This window comes from Nothobranchius furzeri, chromosome 7 (genome assembly GCF_043380555.1).
Source record: "Nothobranchius furzeri strain GRZ-AD chromosome 7, NfurGRZ-RIMD1, whole genome shotgun sequence".
NCBI lineage: Eukaryota > Metazoa > Chordata > Actinopteri > Cyprinodontiformes > Nothobranchiidae > Nothobranchius > Nothobranchius furzeri.
Window position 1 is genome coordinate 69,382,608 of NC_091747.1, and position 5,819 is coordinate 69,388,426.

Sequence of the window (5,819 nt, forward strand, 5' to 3'; positions counted from 1 at the left end):
TCCATTACTGGGCGTTTCTCAGACAAAGCGTTCAATAAGTGTCCTTCACTGCAGATCATGGCTTTGCGAATGTCATAGGAAGTCCTAATGAAGGTTTTGTCAAAATTGTCTGGGGTGATAGAGAACTCATGTAGTTTAGTCTCTACTGCATCCCAGATTAAGTCAAAATGATAATCATAGATTTCCTCCTCGGTGTTTTCTGACCAATCCTGAGCCCATTGTGCGCCTACATATTCAATTGTGTCTCTCAAAAGTTCACTCACAAATGCTTTTGTGACGTCCTCTTTGCTAACACTTGAATCCATTTTAAATCTTATGTCTTCAAAACTTGTCTCCAAAGAACAGAATTTATTCCAGGTGCTGAGCCTTCGCCTGTCGCTTATAAAGTGAAAAGAGTTGATCCCTCGAGAGGACGTAACTCCTTTATGACGTCACGATGCCTTTGATTACGCGATCACAACACTACTACACCCTTGCTTCCAAAGCTCAACTGCACAGACGTCGACGTCGTAAGGTTGGTTTATGCTTGACGCGTCCGCGAGGTCCGCATGGCTCCGCGCGGAAAAGTTGCGTCATTTTGCGTCATTTTAACAACCACGCCCCTCCACCGCGTTTCCGCACGGCCCAAGATTTCCGCAACGCGCACCTCAGAAAATTTCTAACCACGCGGACGGTCGGACGCGGAAAAACATGGCGGACCGGCACGGCAGAGGTTCGTAAATACAGACATTTGTATGATTCAGCTCTCAGAGATCACCGTGATCAACATGTTGTTAATAATTCTTGGAGAGAAATAGCTCGCACTGTCGGAAAAGACGAGGATGCTGTTAAAAATGCTGAAATGCCATGTTGTAAACAGTAATTTCTACTTCTACTATGGTGTAGTGTTGGATGCATGCCGTAGAGCTCCATGCTGCCCCCTACAGTTTGGGAGAATATTGGCTCACCGCAGAGACAAGCCGCACAAACCATAAACGCTGCGAGTTGTGAAGCGCGTTCCAGCCGCGAGCCGCATCACCGCGCGGAAAGTGAATGCGTCAAGCATAAACCAAGCTGTAGACGGACGTAAACGTAAACTGACGCGGACGCTGGCAGACCTTAATTTATGCCCGGTGTTTTTTTAAATTAATTTGTTTATTTTTAATAAAACTGGGTATCTGTACACAGCATAGAAATAAAGCACAAAAGTACAAAACAAACAAAGGGGCAAAAGTACTAAAACATTGTTCAAAATTTAAGAATACAGAGCACAATCACAGAATAAATGGGGAATTATTACCAATTATCTAAGTTAAATTTTTCAAATAACTTCCAAATTTTTATGGCTTTTAATGTATGTTCGGTGTTCTGTCTCCCTGCTTGCTTGTCGAATATTCCTACCGCAGCGTGTTACGACGTTTCGCACTTGTTTACAGTATAGGAACGGGCTTTTAGTAAGCACGGCTGTCGGTCTGTGCTTCCGCGTTTCACGGGGTTGGAGAAGGCATGAGTATACCGTGCTCCCTCTTGTGGCTATATAGTGGTATTACAACTGGCTGGCTAAATCTTGTCTGACTGGCAAGAGTGATTAAAAAAACATCTGCAACATAAAACCCGTTATTAAAAATAACATTTTGATGTCCTCTGTGTCCACTTTCCTTGACATTTGTTTGTGTTAGTATAATGGGATGACTGCTTTTGTCTCTGTCACGTGACTTGTAAATACTATCTCTGTATGTTTCCACTACTTTGTGTCTAACATCAACCTGCCGGAGGGTCTGCAGATGGAAATTAGCCCAAGGCTATAATCTGGCATATTTAAATTTATTGAAATGTTCATTAATATGTATTGCCCCTCTTCCTAAAAAATAAATAAAATAAAATAAAAATGTGTTTGTGTCACACGCTGACACATTTCTCAATATTTTCTACTGAATAACTTTTGAAAACAGTTCTTGCAAAGATGCGACTCATGTTTAGGAGCATGGAAACAACTAAAACATGGTGGATAGGGAATGTCGAGGACCAGATCCAGGTCTGAATTATCAACAATGTTTGTTTTTAGCTTAAAAGTAAAACTAAAACACAGCTGTGTTTCAAGGCCTTGAGGAGCAGCAAAAGATGCTCCTAAAACCGTCCAAATTTATTGCAACATTTTTTCTTAACATTACAATCAAAGCATCTCCAGTTCACATGGGTGATATTCAGACCGGCACAGAAAGCACCTGTATATACAGTCAAACCGGAGCATCACAATGGTCCCACTAGAACTCTTCACAGAGACCTTTTGTTACCTTGTGGTTTTTTGCCAACTGCCCCTGAAAATTCTCAAGCAGTACAAGTAAAGCCCCAACGGCCAAGCACACGCCAACACCCAACAACTGATCCTGACGAACATGAGCTTGAATATAACTCTGAGGAAGAGGAAAACTACCCCCTCTATTACCCTTCAGATAATCTCAAAGAGATCTCTAGGTCGTTTGAAGAATACAAAGTAGTCTTTCCTCCCAAGACTAAGTCAAACCCTGTAAATGAGCAACACAAATCAGACTATTCTCAAGCCTCAGAACATGTGACTGTGCCTGATATTGCTCAAGAGGACATGGACATAAATGTAAACTTACCTGATTGTGGAAACAAACCGGAAATGGAAAATCTACCTGAAAAAGACAAAATACCTGAAAAGGAGAAGTTGCTTGAACCAGCAACAGAAGTTCACATGACTCAACAAAATGAAATGGACAATGCGTTGGATTCAAACAAAACTAATGATGAGGAAGCACCTCAAACTCAGGTGAATGACACTGAACCTGTAACCAGTGAAATGGAAGGAAATGACCCTGATGAAGAACAGTCTGTCAGAAGATCATCTCGAGAAAGAACAAAGCCCAAGCACTTAACTTACCCTCAATTGGGGAACCCTCTGGTTAGCATAGTTCAATCCTTGTTCCAGAGCTTAAGTGAGGCTGTGATTAGCTCTATTGAAATCCATGATATCCAGGTAGTCTGACCTATGTCTTATGCAAAGGGACTTGCATACATTTAAGAGGGGAGGGTGTAACCCTGGTTAACATAGCTCCCAATAAATAAAAGCCTGTTAATAGAAACAGTCAAAAGAAATATATTACAGGTTACAAATAGTCAATAAATGGATCTTAATGGTTAAAACGACTCATTAAAAACATCAGTAGTTTTATATTTATTTTATTTGTGTTTAAAAACATGTTAAAAGGTTAATAACTTGCAAATTCATGGGTTTTAATGTTAATTCAGAAAAAAAAGCAAAAATATCTGTTCAGACTCTTAATTTGAAGGGCACGTTGCAGCGTGACTCATGATCCGCTACAGCCAACCGGGTAGTTCTTTCACTTTGGCGCTGCGGAGGAAGAGATGCAGACAGTCCTTGCGGAGCTGCTGCGTAAATGAGAAAAAATATATATTAAATACCAACGTAGAAGTCCACATAAATCCATTTTGAGACTCTGGAGAAGGTATTTCTGTTTCCTTACCGGCTGTGCCTTGGTGATGTTGTGAACATAACTGAACGGGACTTGGTGAGTTCAGTAACTGTATTTTATTTGATAAAAGAAATGTTTTGTTGTATTATATTGCTAATTTCATGTAAATGGAAAGCCCAGGTAGCAGATTTCTGTTGTTTAATGTTATAATGGTTGATTTCAGCATTGAATTTGTGCTTACTCGACACAGAGGCGGTAGTTCATAGGCCGTTGATGTGTTTTCAGGGCGCCATGTTGGCACCACCTTGTTGAGGACTAAATGAGCTAAAAAAACAGACTTTTACTGTTACCTAAGGGCTATCTGTGTGTTATTTTTAAATGTTTATGCACCTTATTCTATCGTTATGGTAGGCCATTAAGGTTTGGACCGGGAAATGCTGAGCTAGAACCGGAGTTGGATTTCCTAAGCGTGAAACAAGATGGCGAGCCGCCCTCGGACCCCTTGAACTGTGCGTGTCAGAAGGAGAAAAACTCCCCCTGCTGGACGTTGCGTTCTTTCACTGGAATCTGGTAGGATTTATCCATACACCTCTGCAGAAGAACGCTGGACTCACAAAGCACGGGATAACCATTCAGAATAATTCTGGGATTTATGGTTAAAGGAGAAATACATTTTTTTTTTTGTTTAAAGGGTTTGTTCAGCCTTTTGCTGAATTGTTTTAAGTTTTTACATTTATGCTGTTTATTTTTTTTTTTTTGGGTCAACCACACATTTTAATGCTGGCATGGTATTAATGAAAATGTAAATTTTGTGGGTGAAACCAAATAGGAAATAATTGAAATTTAAAGGTGAACTAAACCAAAATTACATTAAATTTTGGAATTAAAGAACTAAACTAGATTTAAAATAACACAGTGTTAACTTAAATAGATTAAAGAACAAACTTGAACTTAGAACTTGAAATTAATAAAACAACAACCTAGGTTGAAAATAGCATCCTTTTAAAGCCAAATTAAAGGTTTTGAGACAAATAGGATAAACGGGAACTACTGGACAAAAAGGGGAAAACTAAAATATCTTATTTCCCTGGTGTTAATTGTTTTATGTGTATTGTGAATTGTATGTCAACTGTCTATTTTCTGTTTTTTTCTAAAAAATAATAAGCCGGTGATTTAAACTTATTTTCTGGTCTGTGGGTTTTTTATGACAAGTCACCTTCATACTGCTCTAGTAGTCGAACCTAACTGGTCCTAGTATACTGTAACGACTCCAGAAGTGTTACACTTGCTTGTCGAATATTCCTACCGCAGCGTGTTACGACGTTTCGCATTTGTTTACAGTACAGGAACGGGCTTTTAGTAAGCACGGCTGTCGGTCTGTGCTTCCGCGTTTCACAGGTAAGTTGGAGAAGGCATGAGTATACCGTGCTCCCTCTTGTGGCTATTTGGTGGTATTACAACTGGCTGGCTAAATCTTGTCTGACTGACAAGAGTGATTAAAAAAACATCTGCAACATAAAACCCGTTATTAAAAATAATATTTTGACGTGTTTGTGTCACACGCTGACACATTTCTTAATGTTTTCTACTGAATAACTTTTGAAAACAGTTCTTGCAAAGATGCAACTCATGTTTAGGAGCATGGAAACAACTAAAACACGGTGGATAGGGAATGTCGAGGACCAGATCCAGGTCTGAATTATTAACAATGTTTGTTTTAGCTTAAAAGTAAAACTAAAACACAGCTGTGTTTCAAGGCTTTGAGGAGCAACAAAAGATGCTCCTAAAACCGTCCAAATTTATTGCAACATTTTTTCTTAACATTACAATCAAAGCATCTCCAGTTCACATGGGTGATATTCAGACCGGCACAGAAAGCACCTCGAGTTCATCTATATTAGCAGAAGGAGCAAGTCATTCAGTGCACTCCACAACCACATTGAATCAATAGTTTTATTGTCATTGTTTTAATAAAGGTGTAGCATGAAAAAAACATGGAGGATAATAGTCATTAAGTGACTATTTTTAGAAACTTCAAACAAAAACAACATGACTGGCAACAAGTTAAGCATTACATGAAGCTATAATGACTAAATCAGCACCTTTCCAACACTTTTATTTGCTTCTCAGAGCTGCTAAAAATAAAAGTAACAACATCAAAAGCTTCTATCACATTCTTTATAGAAAGTAAGATTTTTTAGTTTGTTTGAAGTTCATAAATAATAAAATTGGTCAGATTTATATAAAAAAAAATCATAAAGAAAAAAGTATTTTACTTGTTTTTCGTGGCTTTTGAAGAGACCATCTAAAATAATAAAAATATAACACATGTTATGTGTGTTTTATTCTGCTCCAGCAGGTGGGGCTAGTGCGCCTTTACGC